The sequence below is a fragment of the Ips typographus genome, linkage group LG4 (genome assembly GCF_016097725.1).
Source record: "Ips typographus isolate SLU linkage group LG4, UJ_Ityp_2.0, whole genome shotgun sequence".
Lineage (NCBI taxonomy): Eukaryota > Metazoa > Arthropoda > Insecta > Coleoptera > Curculionidae > Ips > Ips typographus.
The window spans coordinates 3,163,062-3,189,533 of NC_138425.1; the positions used below are offsets into that span (position 1 = coordinate 3,163,062).

Below are 26,472 nucleotides of genomic sequence, written 5' to 3' on the forward strand. Positions count from 1 at the left end.
GTTTTATGGTGTTTGGAGTTCCTGATGCATTACGTTCAGATCCGGTTGTAGACACGTGAGCAAAATATTTTTTCTAATAAAGTAGTAGAACATTAACACATTCAATCCTTCACAGCAACTGTCTAACAGCAAAATGTAGTGTACAAATAAAAAATCCTTCTTCACCGGTCAATAAACTCGAGCTCAAAAACATTAATTTTTTATGCATCCGACACCAAAACAAAAATATTAATACGAGTGAGTTTCTTCTTCCGGGGCATGGTTCCAAATTAAACATCATTTACGGTCACAGTCTGATTGCCGTTTTAATAATGGTAATCAGCAACGGCTTCTCTCCAAATAGACTAAAATAATTTTTGGGCATTGCGAGCAATATATTTTACACGGCAGGAATTTCCAACCAGACAAGAAAAACAACGTACTCTGTCTTAATAATGCGGTCAAACGGCTTAAACTCATAAAATCTGTATCAACTGTCTAGATAGTGTTTGATTCTTATAATCTCTCAGAATGCTGTCTTATATAAATAGTGTTTAGTTATTGGCTTTTTTAAAGACTTTACTTATTCGAAAAGTGTCTAATATCATTGAATTTAGAATCAAAACATGGTTTAGTAACCCATTTTATGAACTGATAAGAGAAGTATTTGATGTTAGTTATCTTAAATAAGTTTGATAACATAACAATGTCTGAGTGAAAGAATTATGTCAAGGAGTTAAAAAAGGTCGGCGGTGGTGAGAATGGCATATTAACCATGGTGTTTAATGACATCAGTGATATTGCTGCAAATATTAGGTTAGACATAATTAACGCATCGCCCACATATGTAGTGTTTTCTGAAAATTGGAAATGTTCCTTGGTGTGCCGGTGCAAAAAGTGTCAAAGACCGACTTCTGCTCTGAATTTAGATCGGTAAATAATGTCCCCGTATATGTAAAAGTTTTAGAAATGGTAGTAAAGGCACAAATCGAAAAAAATTGTAACACAAACAGAATAATAGTCGGTAACCAATGTTTGTGAGGGTGTTACGTATTGGTGGTACTTTATGATTTCAGAAAAGCATTTGAAACTGTAAATAAAGATATTTTGATTCAAAAGTTGCTGGACCTGGGGTTTGTAGGAATAATATTGAAATACCTAAGCAATTGCACTCAAGTTGTGATATTCAAAAACTGTATGTCTGATGCCCTTAAGGTTGAAAATGGTGTTTCTCAAGGAATAGTTTTGGGGCCGTTGTTATTTTTGTTGTATATAAATGCCATTGTCAAAATCGTATCATATTCTAATATTGAGTTGTTTGCTGACGATACCTTATTTTGGATATATTTGTTCCACTCATATAAATCAGAATTTTATTAATCATGATCTTGGTAAATTGTATAAATGGCTTTGTAAAAATAGTAAAAAAAATATTGCATTTTCGGAAAAAAAGTTTAATTTTTAAAATTAATGTAAATAATTTATCTATAAATATAGGAATTTATAGATACGAAAAAGTCACATACAAAAAGCAAGGTATATACGTTTAACTTTTATTGAACATGTACATACAGTCATTACCAGAAAATTTGCAAAGAAAATAAGTTTTTTGGCCAGAATAAGTAACAACTTGTCGATGCAAACAAAGCTATTGCTGTATAATTGTATAGCGGCTCCTCATTTGGAGTATTTGTTTTACAATATGTCAAATATAGGCTCCACGATGTCCAAACTGTACAGGGTGAGTCAACGATAGAGTAAAGTTTATTATCTCATTTGTTTCGGGAAATACAAAAAAATGTTAAATACAAAAGTTTTAGAGAATATTCAGATGCATAGTCTAAAAATTATTTTGGATATACAGGGTGGTTCATAAAAACGTGGCAGTTTTTTTAAATAGAACCTTCTATTTTTTAGATTCTGATGGAAAATTGTCTCTTCCTTCTACAGGGACAACAAAAAAAAGATTTTTGAAAACTTGGTTTTTGTCGGATCTTTCCGGAACTTTAACTTACCTTTTCGTGCTCTTATAGATTCCGAGATTCCTATTGTCAAATTTAGTAAACCGTGTAGTTTTGTCTCTTGTTAAGGCTATATGGTAATTTGTCCAAACAACTTGGACATAACTAAAAGCTCAGGCTAAAATTTTTTACAAACTTTTTACCCATAACTCAATGACGACAAAGTTGTTTACTGCTCCTGCAGGAATCTTTGCTATTTTCTTAACACTTATTTGAGACGAAGTTAAATTAAATTAGCTTCTCTGCTCGCAGAAAAAAATAGACTGTATAATTTGTAATAATCTTCTTGTATCTCTTAAGAAAAAATCAACGAAATTCGGTTCACGCTGTATAGTAAATAATAAGAGTGCGTCATCTGGTTTCCGGATGTTGTACAGAAACCGCGTCAAAAACCGGCGCAACCTTGAGGTACGTCCAAGGAAGTGGTACCCGAGTTCTGGTTATCCGAGAACCGTGTAGTTGACCTTTATTATCCTATAATGTTCGCCCAGAATTTTTTCGACTCTAACCGGATTGTTTGTACTATTATTCAATCAGCTTTATATTAATAATCGACCACACTTCATTAATATTGTCTAGTAACAATATTGGTTTACTTGCCACGAACAGGTTGTACCTTTGCGTATTGTACAATCGTATAAATCTACGTTGGATTAGATATGGGTTAGTTGGCCTTAACTTAACTATTTCGTAAATTACTGAGACAACGCACATTGAAGGTCATTGTACCTAGTATGAAGGACTTTGTAAATGGTACCACCCAACAAAGCAGGGGAACAAGATCAAAGCATGCTCACTTACACTATCAGATGGAAATTTCGGGTGTGCAGTCGACCATGCGGACATCGATTGTCCTTCTTATACATATTTTGGTCATACTAACGAGCAGTACCGGTTCCTTAAACTTCAAGTTCGTTGACCAATGAACAGTAGCGTACCTTAACTCCCTGAAGTTTTTTTCCACAAAAATTCGTCTTTTGTCTATATTTGTCTGCGGAAAAGTTCGGTACTAACGTAGAAATTTATTTTATTTTTCTATTTAAACAAAAAATGCCAATTGTTAACTTAATTTGCTTTTTAAAACTGATTAGCTTGCCAAATAAACTAAAAAAAAAAATACGCCTATGTCCTAAACGAAGTTTTCGCTTGATAGCACATCTTTAAAATAGTAGGTACTCTACCATGAATATAACTTTTATTGTGTAGTATCAAGCATCCACTGAATAGAGATTAAAAGATTGTTGTTTTGAAATGTCCGTTAAAAAAATAGATCGTCACAGCATACGATTATCCACGTGCCTGCGATATATCTTTAGAACTATTGTTTTGAATCGATTTTATTTTTTATAAAGATACTGCTAATCAGTGTTCTTGGTATTTGTTAGTAAATTTGAATCTTGCATTTGAAAGTATATTATTATCATTGCTGCATCTATTTTGATACTTTGCAATTGCTTTTGTAGTGAAATAAATAGTCAAGACGTCCAATAAGTACGTTTTTATACTTTACACTTTACACGGTGTGCAAAAAGTTCCGGACCACCCTTATATTTCAAAAACCAGTGTTAGGGGGCACAAAGTCCTAGAAACATTGACTTTTATGAAGTGTTGTAACATTGATAGTCTCAACAACGCATCGATTTGGACAGGAATTCTGAAAATTGTTAGGTTCAGGAAGATTCTTGAAGTGCTGTCTGATCTTTTGCTATTTGAAAGGTTATAATTAGTTAAGGACAACAATCAAAAGCAAGAGGAAAGTAGAGGTTTGGAAAAATAAGTAGACCCATGAACAAAATTCACAATAAACAAAACGACTAATGCCTATATTCTGGACATATGTGGAACGTTTAGTAGTTTCTAATACAGGATTTGTCAAGTATTGACATATCAGTCTTCAAAACACATCAGAGAGCAGCTTTTTTGAGTGTTCTTACGTATTAAATAATGCCCAATTAGACTGTCAGTTATAATGGTGAGACCAGGCAATGCTGTAGGAGTAGCCAGAGGTAACTGTGGAAGAAAGGAGTGAATAGGAGCAGTATGTAAAAGTGAAAGAGACCACGGAGAAGAACCCGATTTACGATGTAAGGAAGGAGGAGATGAAGGGCGTTACCATGAGACTGAAGAAGAAGAAAGCGTTCTGGGACGCCATGATTCCTAATGTTATGACGTATGCGTCGGAGTTGTGTATAACGAACGTCTGAAGTGGAAAGTTTTCACGAAGGTATGAAAGAAGCCGAATGTGAGGTTGCTTCGCTTCCTAAGAGAGAATTTAGGGAAATAAGTATGCTGCACAAAAAGCTATAAGACAGAGACAGTCAACTACTGAGTAAGCAGCAGCAAAAAAAGAACAAAGTTATTGACTTTTAAAAAGTTTGACTTGAACTGACTTATATTCAGAAATTCTTATCGCGTTCTTTCCTAACCATTTCTCCAGCATCTTGCTTTTATTTAAATTTAAATTTGCACATTTAAGTCTGGTTCCCAGTGTATTTTAAACGGTCGAATTAACTCGATATGCCATTTACGCACGTCCGTTTCCTTCAATCACACAGCCTTTCTATAAATACATCGAAACAAAAACTTTTTACACTGCGTTTTGCATCCGCCTTTTCTGCCAAGCATAACTAAATTCTATTTTAAAAATGTTGATGTTTTCCAGTCTTATTTGTCACTGTTCCCATCTAACAGTAAAATTTCCTAAGACATACACAGGAAATTACCGAATTCTTCTTTGTTTGCATCGGATTTTATCATATTATAGTAACATTAAAACACCTCAAAAATTAGCATTTGAGGGACTGAAATCCTGTGAGACTTGGAGCTGTGTTATGCCAAAATTCAAGAATCGGCCCTAGAATCATTGCTTTCTGATCGTGAACAAAAAGTGCCATCAATTAGCGTCCAGATTTACCAGTCTCTGGACCATAATAAAACAATCGGGACAATGATACGGATTTAAAATCTAAATTAAAAGATTATTCAGATAAAAGGCGAAGAGCAAAGTATTTCAAAATTAATGTAGGTGATCAGGGTTTAGTGAAAGAGGAGAGAAAGGAGAACAAACTCAGTGCCCCATATTAAAAAGAATTATACACAGTAATAGCCAAACATCAACGTGACGTAAGATTAAAGTCCATTACAACTGGTGATGTGATACGACGGACCATATTGCACATTTACAACGCTATCCTTCCAGGTTAAACCCTCCTACACTGCTTCCAGTGAAGAAGAATCCAAAGAAGATTGTCAACTAGCAAACAGTGTACCCTTACGACAGCCTGTACCAAAACTAAGGATCAAGTTAGGTGACAAACCATTATGCTCCATAACAATAACGTATAGACGCTTTATTATAATTTCTCGTGATAAAACATTAAATTTTGCTAATGATAAACCTACAATTTGCTCCTCCTTACCAAAGTCTTATATCACAATAGCATACCGGTACAAACTTTAATAAACCAACCTATAAATATAAACACCAAAGAATCTCGACTTTATCTAAAGACATACATTGGAGAGTCTGCAGCATTCAGATTAAAAGACGTGTTCCAGTTGTGCATGACAATTATTATTAGAATTTACCTGTATTTATATTATGTATTAATATTTAAAAGGCAAATTTTCTTATTCAGCACATGTTATCTGGTGAAATAATGGTTTTGTTTATTAAAGCCACCCACTAAGGTAATTCTAAAATCGACTTGTTCACCAAGTAAACACCTTTTGTCACTGTTAATAGTTATGTGGTTTTATCGAGACTATTCATACGTACTGTTTTAATTTGTGTTTATGTTTCACCTATACGTTATGAATACAAAACATCTTGGAAACGATACAGGTTATAGAGTTCATAACACCCTGAGGGTTAATTGTTTTATTTTAAACACAACAGTAAAAGCAAGTCAGTAGAAGATTCTATTTTAAAAGTAATTTGAATCGCCGGATATTAAGCAGAGGCCACGTAAAACGAAGATGGACTAATTCATTGCGAGTTTTCTACTATAAGATTAACAGAATTTTGGCATAATTAGCGTGGGTTTCGCTAACAAAGTTATCATCATCAGGAGATATTAAAACACTGTTTTAGCAGGTCTTGTTATCTCTTGCTTCGCTTGACTTTAATTATAACAACTATATTGAGTTATCAGCGAGCAAACAATCTAGGAAGGTCTTTAAAGCTAAGTAGCGTCTTGCATATTAACAGGCATTTAATTAAAACTCCTTTCCGAAAAGGTGATTTCAGCAGGTAATTATAGTTTGTGATAAGAGCCTGTCATTCATATTGATGATTTAATTATCTTCATGATATTCATGATAAAGAGGAATTCCGACCATGTATAATTCATAACATTACACACGGCGCAACTTAAGACTTATCTCGAACAAACTAAAGCTTTTATAGACTTCAATCAGTTTTTAGTTTCTAAAGTCGATTTTCGGACTAAATCAGGTTTCTGCCTTAATTGACTGTCGAGCTCTCCAAGAAACGCGCGCTTTACTCTTTGTGTGCTAAAGCAACTAAAGGGATATCATTGTCTGGTTCATTGCTAAAGCATAGTAATTATCAACTATAACTTTCAGGCTACTAACCCAGACAAATCTGATTATATGATAAATAATGTTTGCTCCTAATCCTTATTAACGTTTATTACTGAACACGAGCGATAAAGCAGAAATATGTTTATTTTGTTAGTATTTACTTGTTTTCAACATGCAAGATTATTTCTTTGATTTCAACCCTTATTTGTACAGATGTATAGGCGCTGTGTATTTGATTACTTTCCGACAAGTAATGATGTGCAACATAGGTTTTTAAAAAAAACGCACTACGATTTCTCTACTAAAAATAACGAAAAATTATTTAACGTCAAACAGTAATTAATTTAACATTAAAAAAACAACTCATTAGGGCAGATCTCGAGGCAAATGCAAATATAATTATTTTATTGAAAATTATTAACTCGTTTTTATTTTTAATAAAATAACTAGTTATGTAACATTATAAAATGCGTTAATCTTTACAGATGAAGCAAATATTTGTGTGATCCATAGTGATCTTTGGTCACAGGAATGCTAAAAGCAGCAACGTTTCGGAACTTTTCACCTTTGAAAACTGTTCAATGTACTTACGTATAGTGCTGATTTCTGATAGTAATTTTTGTATGTAAATCGTATACATAAAAAATGAATAATGCGGTAAGTAAAAAGTACAAGTACTTTATTGTTGTCAGTTTTAAAAAAGTTATTATTTAATATGCCGAACAAGTAACAAATTTAAATCTTTTCCGAAAGGAAACACAGATTTTATGTAGGTAACTCTTTCTAAAGTGGTGTTGTGGTCCACACCTTGAGTTCACTTATTTTAAATACATACAATACATGCAATAAGTTTTATCATAGTTAGACTAAAAATCAGCATTTTCCAATAATTAAAATACAAATCAAATTTTAACAAACAATATTTCAAATTTTCAAATAAAAGTTAATTTTGTTGCAATAACGAACAAAGCAAATATGCATTTAAGTTCATTGCCAAAATAATGCAAACATGTATAAATAAATATTCCTATGTTTTTTATGGTTGTGGGTTATGGGATAGAATAAAAAAAATTCAAAAACACTTTCCACTAAGTAATTTTAGTTATTATTTTTGAGTTTTTAGCAAGGTGGTCATTAAATCATTACTGAGTAATCGTACAGTAAAATAAATTTATTTTATAAGAAACCAGACTTAATAAATTACTAGAGTGCCTGATGCTTTACCCTACATTGTGAGTAGAAACTAGTACTCTATTTTTTGTCATTATCTCTTATTTTATTAATTCACATTTTCTGCTATTTTAATAACTTTTGTATTAACAATTTTGTTCTGCAAAAATAAACTCGCCAAAAGTTGTCTAAACATACGGACCAATCCTGTACAAGATTCGTATTTTACAATTTTTTTATAAAATGAAAAATAAAAGAGAATCTTTATGAAACATGATAGGTAAGCTCCAAACCAGAACAACTGGCGGTTACGTCATCATCACTGTGTGTCATATTTAAGTATGAAATCTAACCTAGCCTAAACTTCATACATTGCCACAAGTTCATCCTTTTAATGATTGTTATCTGTCACTAACTAATAACTAGTTTTTTTCTCAACTACTCAATAATAATTGTTCTCTAAAAGCGTCTCAATTTTCATAATAATCATACTTTTTTTAAAAAAATAAAATGTAGACAAATTCTTTTTTGTTATTTTGGTAAATTTCAGCTAACATTGACGGTAAGCCAATATGTGTGAATAAAAAGTAAGTAAAATATCGTATTACTTGAAATTATTGAAGTAATTGGTTTTGTTGTGTAACCCAGAACTCCAGAAGAAATTTGATTTTAAATTATTAAGTTTTTATTATTACTAAGGATGGATAACAGTAGTCAAAAATTGCGGCAAGTTAATATTGCACTACAACCCGTGTGCCAGCTGATTTTTAAGAAATTTTCTTAATAAATATGTTATAATGCATTATTAATTTGTTCAAAACTATTTCAATGATTACTGACACAGAAACTTTTCCAAAAAAGTAGAAATTTTCTTGTTCTGGTTATTCTGTGTTATTTGAAGACTCCATGATGCCGTGAATTAGAAGAATCAAGAAAATAAGTCTGGGCAACCAAAAACATCCTGCCTTCGAGTTAAAAATTCGCTTGTATTTTACATTAATAGATTATTCGAAGTTTATTTGCTTTGTAAAGCTGACTTTTTGACACACCATTCAATTTTCAAATTTACAATTTAGACATTAAGCTTAATGATGATGAAAAGAAAAAATTGCTAAATTATCCGGCCCAGTTTACAGAATTAATTAAAAGTAGGCACTAATTACCGTAAAACGTCAAGGAATTAGCCGAAATGAGTTCGGGTTTCTGTCCTACTGACGTGTCGATATCTCAGTGATGTTAACGGTAAACCTAGTAGGTAAACTGGGTGGTGAGTATATGGTGCAACCTTGAAACGCATTTGCGTCCTCCAATCAAAGGAGAACCCATACGAAGCCCAACACACACCACAACCGACCCAGTGTTTCCACTCAGTTGGGTTGGCACCAGAGACCCAGTACCTCATTTGAAATTTCGACGGTATGGGTCAGATTTAGATCCCGAGCCACCTGCTCCCCACTTTGCGGCTCGCCAGTACCAACTTCTCTCAGTCAGTCGTCCGCAGTACCTCAGAGGTACGCCACTGCACCGTGGGTACTTCGTCGTGCCGTTGGTTCCATTGTTCAAAAAACACGACGGTGTTTCACGACAATATAGAATTATTGTATGTAAATTGAGTCGATTGAGGTGGTACTACAAGTGGTACCAAACCGGTGTTAGCAAGGAGAAGTTGAATTTATGTGATTGTTTTTAGCAAAAATTAAGTGTTTTTGCTGCAGGATTTATTTGATGGAGTGTTAAACTGGTGTGATAGTGCTAAAATGTGAACAGTGTGATCATTAAGCCGGATATATCAGAAAAGGGATTTCTTGCTCTCAATAAAAAATTACTAAGGTAGGAACTACTGTGTTTACTGTTACTACTTTTTTTTCAACAAAAACGGGCAGCATTCCATTATAAGCAGCTCTTTCTGGGTGTAACATTTATTACAACGAGAACATGTTTTTATGTCAATCTTGGATATATTAAAGACCATATTATGCAAATGAGATTACCAGCTGGTTAGGTATATGTGAACAACTTCGGTTAAAAATAGCGATATCTTCGAATATTTCAGATGGTATTGCAACAATGATAAATCCAATCATAAATTATTGTTAACCTTTTTAAAACATCGTAACATGTTTAAAATTGTCTTGAAAGAGAAATTGATGTTTGGTTAACAATTTGTCATATTTCAAATTATTTATTTTCACAGTTTTACAAAATGCTCTAAGTAAATAAGCAACTAAAGATGCGGGTGTTCAAGCAATTGCAATATAACGCTTAAATTACCTAACACACGGTTGTCGCCTATGTCAGCATTGATATCTAAGAGAGACGTTAGAGAGAATTAATGATTTTGATATGTTTCAATGCGCTTTGGTAGTAAAATGAAATCAAAACACGAAAAGACAACAAATTGAACTGGTTGTCCAGTATTTTCTAACACAAAATACAGTAGAACCATTTTTTCTACCTTACCAAATACGCCCAGTTTGCAATACAAAATAATCGAAAAATATATAATGTTCCGGTTATTTTTTATCTTTTCCCGCAAAAGTAAAATTTCTTTCTCAAAAACCAAGCGTTTATATGAAATTTTTTGTAAAATAAGCTGCTTGCGGTAGAAACGCATCTTTAGAGACATTATCTATTTTAGAATATTGTGATATACCTAAAGAGAAAAGTATGTCCCAGCTTTATGATAATTCCAATTAACAAAATTTTTGAAAATTGTTTATCCTTCAGTATCAAACGATAAAACAATTATTGTCAGTTATTTATGATAGTAGTAGTGCAATAAGTCTACTGTCAAAAAATAATAATTACAGACATTATAAATCTACTCCTTGAAGATAAATTTGAACTTTCTCTGTTTCCTTTACGTACCTGTTATAAACAATACTAGAAATAACAAGCCGGAAAGTATTGCCCTATTCAAAGAAAAAGTCATATGCATTATTCAATAAGTTTTATACGTTGCATACGTTAAGAAAACAACGTTGTAGTTTGGTTTCAAACGTAATTTTTCGTATGTTGACAATATCAGTAATATTAGTTCAATTAGGTATACAATTCTCTGAGCAACAAAGTATTTAGTATTTTTTCACAAAATCTTTTTAATATTTCATTAACAGGCAGTTTATAACCATATGGTAAATTTAATTTTAGGTGATTTACTTGTATTAACTTTAGTTAAGACTTTTAATCATTGCATTGTAATGGTCTAACAGACTATTGCGATATCGATAAAGTTTTTACTTTCTAAAATGTCGCATAAAAATTCCATTTAGTTGCCTAAAAGTATCTTAATTACTTATGCTCTACATGGGATAATAATCAATGTTTTGTTATTTTTCCTGGGCGATTTTTAACAGTGCTTATCCGTTGACCAGAATAATATCCAATTTTAAGTAGCTGTAATTACCGCAGCTGTTCATCTAAAATTTGGCCACTTTTGTTAATATTCAAAACTGTAATTTTTATGGTTTACAATCGGACGTAAATCTTTTCAATGATAAAACCTATAAAACGGTAAAAAAACAATTATTCAACCAGTATAGCAGGTTTAATTTCTTAATGATGAAATATTTAGGGATGTTTTTTGTTTCTCAAATGTGGTCCCATATATTTTAACACCGCGGACCGGTTTTGAAGGAATTAAACGCAAATTACTGTATTACTTTAAACGAAGTAAGGAATGGTGTTTTCTTTTGTATAATAACGATCCTCAAATATTTATAAGTTTTATTAGTAATATTGAATTTACGTTTTTTGCAGAATATTGTGTAAATATAATATAGTATGTATAGTATAGTATGGCACTGATAATAGTGCAGTAACTAGAATCTAATTACACTACCTACTTTATAAGTATATTTTTTGTAAAACCCACTTAGAAATATACATTTTATGTGGATTCTTGTGGATATCCGGTGTCTTTTTTACAATATTGTCCTCAATATCAAGTAAAGTTTACATGGAAGAACAACGTAAAACGCTCATCAGTAAAGGTTTACTAATTTTAACATATTTTTTGTTTGGAACTATATCTTCTTCTACTCCTTCTTTCTTCGGTTCTCCGACTGACGCTATTTTATGGGACTGTTGAATGTATTTTTTTATTGTCATCATAAAAAAAGTCGAAGATGTTTTCTTCAAATATATTGACAAGAAATCCGGAAGTGAATGTGATATACGCTAGAGATTAGGCTTCAGGTTACTAAATATTCCTATTATCCTATTATCTCTCTGAGAGACAAATTGTATTCAAGAGATAGATAACGTGCCTGCTTTGTTAAATTTATAATTTCTCCGGCATCCGGAGGTTAGCAAAGGAAGTGTTCTGTGTTTTATTGAGGATATTCCCAATTATTTTAATAACATCGTCTTCAGAGAAAAAGAAAAACTCTTTCTCTCTCGAAAAAGAGAACCAAAAGCTCTCAAAAATAAAATATATTAACTTTTATAAGGAATTACTAAACTTGCAGTGTTCTCGATCAGGTTCCTAATTATACTGTTATCTGCCACTGCTGCGTTGCAGTTTTGCATTTGATTTATAATATAAATAATACGTCATGTTCAATATAAAGTAAGGTGGCTTGCTTACTAATCGAGCTTACCTGGTTTCGAAACTGTTTTAGTGTCAGGTTTACCACTGAAATTTAGATACTCAGAAACAAGGAATATTCTCTTAACTATGATTAACTGTTTCTATAGGTACTTTACATGTGACGCATCTGCTAAAAAATTTATACAATAGTCTTGCATAAAAGATACTATAAATTTTCAATATTGTCGATATAAGAAGCTGGAAACTCCATGAAACAAATAGTAAAGCAAAGCAAGGCAAAGTAACATAACGATTGCAGCTTTTGGCAACATTTTGATTTTGCTTGTTTAATTAACAAATTTAAAATATCAAAATCAGCTTTATCTTTTAAAGAAAGACTACTTTGTATTTTGACTTGTAGGTACACTTATTAAACCGTTGTTTCATTGGTTTTTATAATGCAAGGCTTTTAACGCATAATATGGTAAATATTAATAACCTTCCATGGCTAGCAAGTAAGATTTTAAAGTATAATGAAAACAAGTGCAAACGTTAATTATCCATAATTTACTTAAGTCTAGCCGAATTCTTATTTGTATTTATGATTTTTGATTTGTTTTAGGAAACATTGTCAATGTAACGTTGGTTACAAATTTGCTCTCTTGTTTTGTTTCAAAATCACAACAATTTATTTACATTTTTTATAGTCACTGCTTCCTACTCTTGACCAACTTATATTTTGACAAACATCAAGAAAGTCAAATATGTAAATTTCTATTCCTAATTGCATACGCTTTGTCATAAATTAATAGTCAAGTCGCAGGTCATCATCAATATTTCAAATTTCTCTGGTCAGTTATTTGGCTACTTTGGTAGAACAATATTCATCTTTACAATGAGAAAAATATATGTCGTTAGATACTTCAGATAATATTACATAAATTATTATACTTGACATTTGCAAAGGTTGGGGACGCTTTAAAAATGAGTCGCTTGAGTAATTTGCATATAACTGCTTATTCAGCTTTGGGTGGTATAAATTTAAACTTTAAAACATTCGGAAGAGATTGATTCGATATTAAAAACGCATACACGTTATTTAGAAATAAAACAGTTTTGCATTTGTGAGTATTAACTTTGTTCCTTCGGATTAAATTAGTTTTGAATAGTAATGAAAGAAACTACCTGTGTAATAAACGCACATACATAATTAAAACATATTAACGGTTTAAAAGGTGCGGATACATAAGTTGTTGATCATGTTGATTGTGGTTAATTTGCTTTCTGCAGCGGTTTTAAAAAGTTAACATTCGGAATTACTCATAGCTGTTGATAAATTAAGGATGTCGTGTTATTTGCTGCTTCCAACTTGTCCATGCTCTTAAATAATTAAGATATTCTCTTGCCTGTTTTGTACGTTGTTTTAGTTACTGGAGACGTTTTTTAAAATCGTACCAATTAAAATTAGAATAGATTACATAAACACGAAGAAGGTCAAGAATTTAAGAACAGAAAATTAGTGAGGAAACATATGTGCTTACAAGACGTATCACAGTGGAAGTTCTTAAACTAACTTAAAAAAAAAATCTAGACTATAAATAAGACAACCCGTTCTTTTCCTTTCGTTTTTAAAATTAATGTAGGTAAACAAAACATTATTGACTTAGACAACTAGAAGAACTTAGACTTGACAGTAAAAATATCTTTTAAAATTAAAACGAAAACCAAATTGAGTAATAATTAAATAAAATAATATTTTTTTAGTTAAACAATAATTGCAACTATAAAAAATGAAACTTGAAACTCCAATAATTCTAGGGGGAACGAAATATAACAAAACTCAAAAATACCGACCAGTAAAAGTGTGCATAAATGGTCAAAAAATGTGCAACATATTTGGATTTTTTCTAAAAGTAACCAGATTTTCATAGAAAACTTATTTCTTTGCTTCATTTTCTTCATATAAAACCAACAAACTTTGGTTAGAATATGATTTTGTGCTTAATTTGAGAGTTGTTATCCAAAATATATCATTTTATTAATGGTTTCTAAAACATGTAACTTTCACCTTGTAAGGTTTGTATGGCTGACAAAACTTTGAAGACATAAATGGTCTCGAACCCATTTTAGTTCTCTAGAGATAGAGACTATGGTTTTCATAATGTAATAATGGTCCTTGTTTAGCGTCCTAAAATCTGTATTTTTTTTTAATACTTACTTTTAGTAATTTTACTTTATTTTGAAAAGGTGGTACTAAAAAAATTTAAAGTGTAATGTATCACATAGTTATTTTTAGATTAGATACTATATTAAGCTAAAAACTAATATGGTTTAGAGATCGTGATTTAGGGTTTCATTCAGTAGATCAACTGAGGCCAAATAGTCCAAAAACGTTGATGAATATTGTTACTCGAAACAAAGTTTAAAAAATATAAGATTTCATAGTCGTAGTCTGTCAATTTGTATTAAAGAAAAAATTTGAAGATTTCAGTTGTCTTAAGTATCTGAGAAAAAGCTTATTTTGCTAAAAGGTTTTATGAATGGTATAATTCATTAGAGCAAATATTTACTTTGGTTTTAATAATACAAGACTTAGAGAACCACAAAATAGAAAATTTAACAAAAAAAGAGACAGTATTTGTCTAGAAAAGCGGCAATAACCCTCGAATATGCGACGCACATCCCACACTAATAAAAAATTCGACGCACAAGCTAAAATGTGTGTCAAATTCAATGCACAAGTACTTTTCTATCGATTTCGTTTAGAGAATACCTAAAAAGTAACAAAATCAAATAGGAAGCAGAAATGAGTATTTTTTGTTAACATAACAGCCAATACAAAAAGGGGATCATTATATTCAAGACTCAGAATATATACATTTTTAAAGTGTTATAAACTTATACATTGTAAAAACCAAGCAATTAAACAGTGTGTTTTCTTATCTAGTGCAGTTGCTTGATTAAAACTTATATACAAGTACACACTCTATACACAACTGTTGCATTTTAGTTTTTAATTCTTTAAATAGTTTCTTTAGCACTTTATTTAAGCACAACGCTGTTTTCAAATTCAGTTTTCTGAAAATGTCTGTATTTTTTCAGACATTCAAAATACATAAAACTAGTTGCATTTTTGGCACATTATTAGCTATTAGCTGCAAGAATCATATAGGGTGTCCGGATTTAGAGTGTTTTGACAGGAAAATTCCATTTCCCGGATAGATAGGAAAAAACTAATTGGCAAGAAACGTATTTCGATATTTTGTCAGTTTGCGGCGCTAGAGGGTCTTTCAAGTTTCGCCCATTTTGAAAATTAATTTAAAATTTAAAAAAAAAAATTTAAAACTATTAACAACTTTTTTGTTTATGAAAATATAGGAGTGAAACACAAAAATTTTTAAGGAAAAAATGAAAAATCGACCCTTAGACATGTATACTAGATTTTTCTTATCTATCCGGGAAATAAGGTTTTCCTGTCAAAACACTCTAAATCCAGACACCCTGTACTCTATGATTTTCTTGTTTTTATTTTTTTTACTAATTAATTACACTTCTGGTTACTTCATAGTATTGTTGCAATTTACAATTATTATTAAGTAATACTTAAAACGATACACTTCGGGTGATTTAACTTTGGGTCCGTTCTTTGGAAGAAAAGTTGGAAACTTTGGAATGTAACACTAGCCAACATTAGCCATGCTTAAATTCTGTCGTACGATACGGAGTGATATTTTATTTCAATTTGAAGGTTTTCCCAATATTTTTGTGATATACCATTTTTTAACACATCATCGTCATAATTTGCTACTGTTTAAGTAACCGCTCAAAATCACGTGTGATAAACTACTACCCCAAAATATTAACGAAGAACATATTTACAATTATTTATTATCCGGAAAACTTCCTTAAACAATGCAACATTGTTGAGGTGTTAATGGCAAGAGAAAACCAAACTTTTTGTCGTATCATTGTATCCATACGCAATATTCCATACAATAGACGATTGAAACCCATGCAAAAAGCCTCAAACAAACCAGAAAATAACACTCGCTTTGACCTCATTACACCAAACAACAAAGTCATTTAATACCTGTCTCGTTTAGGATGAGGCCGTTGATTTGCTAGGCAAGAAATAATTTAATAACGCCCATTAAACTGAAGCATATATTGTGTAGGATTCCATGGGAAGAAAGCATGACTGTGTGCCATTATTTATTAGCTTGGTGGTACTTTTATGGAGCGGGCATAAATTCAGTTGCACAAGAATTTATATATAGTCGTTCTAGTAGGGATTAATTTCAGGTAATCCCTTCTAGAACACTTAGAAAGGGCGCCTAGATTATCGAGAAAAAGCCTTTCACCTGCCATCCATATTTGTAGCTATGCACCGACTAAACATTGTTATTAAAAATTTAAAATAACGATGCAGAAGAGATTGGTCATTGGTCAAGCCCCTGAATGAAAGGTACAAATAAGATGATACGCATTCCTAGCTGAATAAGTAGGTACCTAATTAAGCAGGTGCTGTAGAAAGTACTTACGACCACTACTCTTAATGTCAAATAATTTTTAAGGGTGTTTCCCAAAGAGTTTTGCAACTCTGTACCAAGGCATTTACACCTCATTATGATATCATTTCTTGTGTGACCCTACCTTTGACCTATAACAGCTATTATTCACTCTTAAATGTCACTCCGAAATGAGCTGGTACCAGTGCTTTATTATATCCATGCCGAACACAAGCAAACCGCATAATCGAAAACAAACTTTTGGTCTTGACCTTTTTTGAAATAACATGTTAGCTTTGTTTGAAGGTTTTAGTAAGAAAATTACAGGCTGATTGTTTACGTTTTAGTCGATAGCTAACTCCGTTAATTTTGATCTGACAGCTTATAGTCTAAGCTAGAAAAGTTGCAGTATTCTTCCTGAATCGCCTGAAGAAGAATTGAACTATTATGTCAATCAATTGTCCAACTTTTGACACCTGTTTCGATTATTCTGAATGGAACACCCTGTATTTTATTTGCTCCATCGAAAAATATTTTTTTTCTAATTGCAAATTATGTATTTTTTGCGGTTATAAAGTAATGACTTTTCCAAAAATTCAAAAGGTTTATAATAATGTTTTTTTAAAAATTTTATTTTTTTGTCTGAGTTTAAGACTCGCCAAACGCTGAATGAAATTTAGACAGCTATAAACGCTGTTGTTGTACAATTTTGAACTCGCAACCAGTTAACAGTCGCCTGTCAAAAATAGTCACTGATTTTGAAGTAAAAATGGAAGGCAATACTGCTAAATTCTAGGTAACTAGACAGATTTTTTTGTTGCTAAATCGAATAATAACAATTTGTATAAGAGTTCACTCAATTCTTGATAATTATTAATTTCAGCTCTCTTCAGAATACGTACATAACCCTTCTAATATTAAAAATAGTAATAATAAGCCGTGAATAATGCCAATTTCTCCATACTTTCAAACAGCTTAAGTGATAAAAATTTTATATAAGCATCAATAACTTTGACACAGAATATGTTAAATATACTGAGATAGTGAATGTTACTTATCTGTACACAGCGATACTCAAGTATATTTATAACGTTCTTAAAACAAATTATTTAATTGATCTTTAAAATGTTTATTTTTTTAAATAAAAAATTAGTTAGAAGTGTTAACTCTTTCTACTTTCTAATACTAGAGTTTAAGTGAAATGTAATTAGCACAATCTATCATTGCTATAGCTTCGTTTTCTACACTTTTAACTTTCTTTCTTTCTTTTTTTCTACAAAGGAAAAAGATTAATTTTAGAATAAAATTTTATAAAGTTCTATTAAAACTTACAAAAATAATATTATAGTACTAAATCAAACCCCAGTATGGTGGATACTGTTTTTGTTTGGTTTTCTTGATCAATTTATTTTTTTTGACTATTTTTCATAATAAGACAATATTTTTATATAAACTTATCATAAGCATTACGTGTGGACAGCTGGTTTTAAATCTCTTATTATTAGTCTCCAAAGTTTTTTTTTAACATAAAAATGTTGCGTTGAAGCACTTTCAGGCAAAACAGCAATAATAACACTGAAACCGTATTTCCAAACACTTGAAACTTACTAGAAAATTCGTGTCAAAACTAATTTTTAAGATAAACATTAATTTAACTGTATGGTGTGGTGTCAATTAATGACCACTTTTTACATCTACCTGTTATGTAAATATCTTAGAAAACAACCTTTCATGAATACTAGAAAAAGGTTCCTCTTCTTGATAAGAGCAGAAATGTGAAAAACATCACACAAGTGTTTGTAGATACATAAGATCGAGCATAAGATGATGGTTAAGAGTAATTTTGTTAATATGAGTTATATATGTAATAATTGTATTATTTTTCATGAGAAAGACTGAAATTATTTTTTTCTTCTTTTTTGTCATTTAGTTGATAGTTTATTTTTGATAGGTAATCAGGAATTAGGTACCTAAGTTGATATTAAAAGGGCTTGGAATAGTCAAATATTTATGTCACCAAACGAAAAGGTTACTATGCAAATGATAGTAATTTAAAATAAAAAATTGGATTTTCAACGTCAACTCTATGGAACAAATTGCTTATTTATTCCAACATATCCAACATTCCTCATTCCAACACTGACAAATATACGTTTAATGGCCACGTGCCAAATTCTAAACAAAAAGCAAGAAATCTCACGTGATAGACTCCCGTGAAAATGGGGAGAAGCAGAATTACCAAAAACCCTTTTACTTCTGTCCTCTTAGTATAATTTTGTTAAATTGTTTCGCATCTACAAAGCTAATAATATACCCTGCGTCACACTTGTCAAAAGCAATTTCGGTTTTATAAAACCTCTTTTTTGTATTATACTCAGTGGCTGAAATCACCTATTTTAATGCTAACCGAATGAAAACCGGACACCCTGTGCATTTGTTTGTCTTGAGTAGTTTTGATTTCTTGTTGACCATTTATCAACAATTTGTTTTAAAAAATGTCGTGTCTGATTTTGAATAGAAAGTTTTAACAAACGTATAATTATGTTTTCACTATTTTAGTTAAGAAGGATAGGAATAATGAACTGAAGTTTAATGTTTGTTGCAAGAAGAATTGATTTCATGCAATATCGCACAGTTGTAAAGTCGCCCATAAACCAACTGACCTAATCCTAGAGGAAATTTTCCGTTTTCGTTTTCTTTTCTTGCAATATCATAGTGTATTAAATAATTATGTATAGAAAAAATTCCTTCTTTTAATTAATTTTATGCTTTACAAGATTACATTTTTTTCATACTCGGGTGCGGTAAAGTGCACTTTTCCGCACTGATTTTATTTTTCAAAAATATACATTTTAATCAAAAAACAATAACTGAAGAATACACTTTTAATCATCTCTGCAAACAGAGGATTTTATTTTAGTAATTTTACTATACGTTTTCGTTCAACTTAATGAAAATTGATACTCGTAGGAAAAATTGTGTACCTAACACATGCGGAAAGCGTCTTTTCCGCCCTTTAAAACTGCTTGCCCAAGTACCACTTTCCGCACTTGTTAGGTAAATAGCTATTTTATCTTTAAGTCACCTCAAAGAGTTACAAAGCAAAAGTAACAGAATGCTCTGTTTCAAATAGTTTTCTATATTTCAAGTGAGCGTAGTTCCGTTATTTAAGGAGCTATGAAAAAGTGTTAATAACGAAAGTTGTAGCTAATTTCATGCTCTACAAAATTAAATTTAGGTGTGTTTATCCTTAATAAAGGCCTAGTCAAAGAGTTACAAGACAAAAAGTAAGAGAATGACTATTGAAAAACTAGTTCGATTTTTCAAGTGAGCATTTTACCCACTCATGAACTTTTTCCAATTCGTGCGTAAAATGCTTCTTACAGCACTAGTTACGTAACAATACACATAGTGGTATAAAAATACGATTGCTTCAATTCAAAAAGGAGGTCAGTAAAAAACTTAAGGTTTTATAAAAACAGTGTCACAGATTAACTTAAACTCTACAAAAACAAATAGCATTTAACTTAATGATGTTTAACTGATTGTTAATATTCATGATTCCACTAATAAACAATTTGCAATTTACTCATATACACAAATGGAGATAATTCAGGTATTCTATCACCCTCGTAAAAACAGTTACAACTTAATAGCTTGTTGAATAGATTTATGGTCGGCAGTATAACTTGTAGAAAAAATTTTACCTCTTTTACACACTAACAATAAAGTGATTCAGGATTGGCCTAACTTTCAAAGTTTAACTTTAATTTAACGGTTATTAGTCGTTTTTTTTATAGAAAACAAATTTAATTTACCTTTTTTGTGCCTTACCTACATTGTGTGGTTATTGTTAGAAGAACTTTATTCTGTATTCACTCTCTCTCATCTGTTTATTGACAAAGATGGATGAAATATACAACTGAACCTACCATAATTTATATTACTATGCTAACTATTAAAAAGAAAACTGTTGAGAGATATAAATTGAAAGAACAAAATGGTTTCCGCTATTTTACTAACCTTGTATCTAAACGCCTTGTATAAAAATTCTGTCAACAACTTCTGCAGAAATTGATCGTAGTATTTTATCACTATCATGATATAAACTTATTTACTTTTAAACTGATTATGAAAGTCCAACTTAACAGTTATATGTACGTTTCTTTCCGGTTGATTTTTAAGATATCTTATATGAATAATTACTTCATTAATTCTCTTCTAAAAACGTGTTTATAATTTACAAGATCTCGCGTTAAAGTTGTGATATTATGATGAATAATATCAAAAGGTGTGCTTGCGCATATTTTTACTTTACGTCTCATGCAAGCCATATTTAATACATTCCAGTCTAAAATGCTGAAACTGATGAGTAGTGCCATCTATCAAATGCTCAGTTTCCACTAATTTGTCAAGTAGCACTAAGGTGTAATGGGAATGAGGAAAAATTGCTCTGCACTAATTGCTTGCATTACTTTCACGGCCAATTTACATTAAAGTCATTAATTTTATTCCTCTATTATAACTCATTTAGTAGTGCAGTTTTATTCAGATCTAACATGTGAACCACCCTGTGCTAAGCTAAATGGAATTTAGAATTGATTCTGAATTAACACAATAAAACGGTTTTCTTTAAAAGGACAGATTTCTTTAAAACGAGCCTAGTAAGTTGCGCAAAGAACGTGAGTTACATAAAATAAAAGTCTCTTTCTATGAAAGTAGCAAAATGGGTAAACAAATTTTTATAATGCAACTATTACTGCAATGGCTACATTTGAACCAGTTTTCAGCTGCATATCAACCAAGGATGGGAACAGTTGCACATTGTTACATTGGAATATACTTTGGTATGTGGTACTATCATATTTATAATTTTTTATCAATTTTACTTTCAAAAACAGATTTGAGATAGTTATGTCTGGAGCACATTTAATTTCTATTTAATGCAACTCACATTATTCTCAAAATTAGTTTATGTAAAATTGAACCCTTTCAAACTGGTTACATAATATAAATGTTAGACAAACTGTAATAAACCATAAATTAATCACAATCATGAATAAATTTATTTTAAATCAACTTCTTTCCCTTTTTCCCCTCTAAACACTATCATATTTTATATCCGACGTTTTGGTTTTTGGTTACCATCGTCAACTTTTATTTTTCTTACGTACGCCATATTAAAATTTTACTTTTTCCGTTACAGTTTTTTTTTCTGATAACCGTTATGTATCATATGATATGGTTTAGTCTTGCAATTTTGCGGAAATAACCAAAATTATGTTTTTTGTGTTAATGTGTGTGAATCTGAATCTGTATTATACTTAAATGCATTTTATGTTTTTTTTTGTAAGTTCCACATTTTTCTCATTTAATGGATGTTAATTTTCCGCATCAATTAATTTCTTTCCTAGAATTTATGGAAAGTTGGTATACACAGACAGATGGCATATCAAAAAAACAACAAACACAAACTTTGATCGTCCTAGAGTTATATATCGACCCTTATTGGTTTAGAATTTACTATTTGGACAACGTAGGTAATTTATTGTTTTATTATACAAGCCAAGATGCTTTAAGCAAAATATTATTAATCTTAAATATCGACACCTACTGCTGAAACCTAAGTTTATTATAAAGGATATATTGATATGAAACATTAACCAACTGCATCTGGTTAACGATGTGCATCCTATGTGTACCGTAATTAATCAAAAACTCATTTTCTCTGGCAAATTTAACACGTAACTCTTCTTCGCCTCCGGAAATATCGGATTGAACCAACATGTCGATCAAAACTTAATGGTTTGATTTATCGATATCTACCGGATGTTTCACACCAGGGTGCGTATTCTTGAAACGAGGGAAGGGAATTATTAAGAGAAAGACCTGCAGAATGTGACAGGGACTCGTCATTGTCAGCTTCTTCTGACACATTCTATCAACATTTCTCTTGAGAATTCCGTTGCCTGCTTTCAAGAATTAGGTCCCATGGTGTTAGAGAATAATATCCTAAATTGAACGGATCCAAAAAACTCATCAGCTTTTTAACTTCCAACAGTCGTCTGAATTAATTGAGGTTGCAATGACAATCTGGTCGATGAAAGAAAAAAAAACTCGTTGTTATTGCTTAACGGTGGCTAATGACCGTCTTCCATTAAATTTGTGATAAAAAATGCGATTCGTTCGCGTAGACCGTCCAATTAAAAATGAAGGAAGGCGGATGATTTAATGAACCCGCAGCTAGCCTAAGAAATACCGCTTAATTGAATTAGGCGGTGAATCTTCTTAACCTGATTTTTCTGTATCTGTACGATAGACTAATGGTGCATATAAAAATTCATTGGTAATAGTTGAAGAATTTTTATTTTATTTTAAAGCTAGAAGTAAGTGTTATGCTCCAGTGGTAAGACAATTCTGTGAGTAGCTTAAATATGTTGGCTTACACTTTTTATACTGTTTGAGCTAGAAAGTTGTGGGTCACTATTTTTTATAAAATTAATGTCTGTTATTCCACATTCTGTTGTGAAGAAATATAATTCAAAGTTTGTCTTCCTGTAGACCCATTTGAATGCATATTAAATCTCGACCAACAAAAACTGAATTACTCCAAAAGTGTTGTCATAAAAGGAAGAGGCTAGTAATAATGAAATTAACAAACAAACAACCGCTGCGCCTTTGTGGTTTCAGCATGTCAACTGAACAAATAAACATATGATAGGAAATTCCAAACAGAAAAAAAGCAATAAAAATATAAAAGCTTGTAGCGGGCACATACGTAGGTAAACATGGTAATTTGTCAATACGTGTTGTCCGGGTGTATTATTAGTTAGTAGTAATGTAGGAGAACCTGAAAAGGTCCATCGAGTCGCATATTGAGGACTGCAAAGCCTAGAAGAGTATCGTCTGCTTCAAGATAAAGTTTGTAGATTATGTTACCAACATAAGTAATTAAGACCAACAAAAACATTTCCAAAATTGTACCTTTCCGGTATGTTGTCATTATTAACTTGCAGTAAAACAACATAACTTTCTGTTGAAACTAACAGCCAGATATCAAAAGCAGAAGATTCTCAAAATCTTTCTCAAGATCTCTCAAAAAAAAATATAAATTACAACAAATGTTCGATATGCCCACCATTTTCTCGGATGCATAGCTGGATCCTTCGAATGAAATTGAATTGAACCTTTCTCAACATTTCTGCATCATCCCGAATTACGTTTGCCTCGTTCTGCACCCGTATTAACTCTTCCTCGGATTCCACACAGTGCAGATTTTATTTTTTAAGGCACCCCATAAAAGGAAATCTAATGGTGTTAAGTCGGGGTACCTAGGGGGCCATTCTGCACCCTCTCCTTCCGATCCAATTGTGTAGGAAAGTGTTGTTTAAATGTGCAGTTACATTTCATGTGTGGAGGAGCACCATTGTGCATGAACCACATCTGAGCACGGACATTGAGAGGGACATACTCCATTAGAATTTTATTTGTAATTTTTTAAAGGATATTTTGAAAAAGGGCCAAAGGAAAGGTCTTAATTTTAGAACTTTAGAATGTGAGCTATTTTCTTCCTCATAAAACAAACATTTTGTGTACTAAATTTAATAGATAAAAGTAAACTACCCAATCAGATTGATACAGTTTTATAAAACTCTCCCACTCAACCTAAGTCTAAATTAATTTTTGTAACTCCTCAAAATTAGGGTAAAATAACTAAAATTATAAACTATCCTTTCTTTACTTAGGTCTAAAAGTTTGACTGTGTGATTCAGTGTAAATTTCAAAATTTACTCACAATTCATTAGAAGAATGAAAATGTAATTAATGATAATGAAAAATTCATTAAATATAAGGTGCTTAAATGGGTACTTTTAAATCTAAATTATTTCCATAAAACTTAACGAAATGTGTGAAGTTTAAGATAATAGGATAGAATATTTAAAAAGAGTAATTTAACCTAATTGCATTTATTCTTTCTTCGCACGAAAAAAAAGGCATATATCATTTACTAGGATCTTTATTTATAACTCCTTCATCAAAAGCAAAATTATTTGTTTAATTCTGTATGTCAATTAGTATATACAGTGCGTTTTTTTTAACGCGCAACATAGGATTTCACGTGTTAAATTTTTAAGCCCATGTTAGACCATGTTATTTTGGAACTACAAATATAAAACTTGACGGGTGGCTATTTCGTACCCTGAAGCTTACGTAAATTTACCAATTCGGCCTAAAAAGTGTTAAAAAACTTGCAAAAAATCATCTTTTTTCGAAAAGGTTTTATCGTTTCATACTCCCTGTATGCATTGTTGTTCTTCGTTGTTTTTGATACTGGCACGGCAGGTAGCAGGTAAAATTTGGCGTAGAAAGTAAAACAGGGTGATCATTAACTTTATATCAAGAAAGTTAAGAACAAAAGAAGTATTTTTATAAGTGAATTGTTCAAAGTGACCTCCATTTGAAGCCAAACAGTATATTCCAAACAATCATAAAATGCCCTTTTGACGTTCAAAAGATGTCGGGTCGTGATGCAGTCAAAATAAGTCACTTTACCTGCTACCTGCCCTGCCAGTATCAAAAACAACAAGGAACAACAATGCATACAGGGAGTATGAAAGGATAAAATCTTTTCGAAAAAAAATTATTTTTTTGCAGTTTTAAATCACTTTTTAGACCAAATTGGTAGACTTACTTAAGCTTCAGGGTACTAAAGACACACCCGTCAAGTTTTATACTTGTAGTTCCAAAATAACATGGTCTAACATGGGCTTAAAAATTTAACACGTAAAATCCTATGTTGCGCGTTAAAAAAAACGCACTGTATAAATAATATTGAAAGAAGTTTCTAGAAGCATCATAACAGGCAACAAAAGTAGCTTAAAAACAATTTTTTATTTTTTTTCTGTTAATAATAATTAAAATCAATTAGATAATACTTATTGCAACCACTGTAACATAAGTTACCAGAAGTGTTATTTTATTACTCTCACCTTTAAAACGGTTAAATCTTAACTACCATATAAATAATTAGTAATTTACAGGTAAATCTTAAAGTGTGAAATTTCATACGGTCCTGTCCAGTTCAATGTTTCAGGCCCAGAAATAAATTTATAGTTAAATGGCTAAATACTTCTATAAATATAATTCTGAAACTGTTCAATTTTAATAACCCATAAAATTAAACACACTTTACTTGTTTTTACTGAATAATATTTACATCTGTAATTGAAAATTTTAGGGTCAAAGTTATATAGGAAGCTTCAAATGTAACATAGAACAGAAATCCCTAGTGACAAATACGTGGAATTAGCCCCCTGTGGGCGTAATACAACATGATGGTACTAAATCATACGAAGTAAACGCTCCCAGCAGCCATTTATATGAGATTTTTTCTGTTTCAGGTAACCTACAAGTTTATTGGCTGCTACCTACGTATGGACGACTACGTGTAAGACTATAAATTTGATATGATACTAGTACTAGTACTACTTCATCTCGGTTCGTAGCCATTAAGAATAAATTAAACAACTGTCTTGCTGTAACATTGCAGTAAGTTATTTGCGCTATATTAATCAAGGTGTAAAACCCCATTTCCAAGATTGAAAATTAACATTTTTGAATAATCAAATAAATGCAGTTTGAGAATTATTGTATCTTTAAGGTATTTTCTAAGTGATAGAAATTTAGGCAGTTTTAGGACGAAAGTCAAGTATAATTT

The 26,472-nt window shown here is 31.3% G+C and overlaps 1 protein-coding gene across 1 annotated transcript in view; it reads left to right on the forward strand.

Annotated features, from left to right (window-relative positions):
* The first annotated feature begins 9,072 nt into the window (after nt 1-9,072).
* Nucleotides 9,073-26,472, forward strand: part of LOC145727737 (uncharacterized) — an 84,360-nt gene continuing 66,960 nt past the window's right edge. The window contains 1 exon segment of the mRNA XM_081977553.1: nt 9,073-9,545. The gene's annotated coding sequence lies outside the window, so the exon portion shown is untranslated.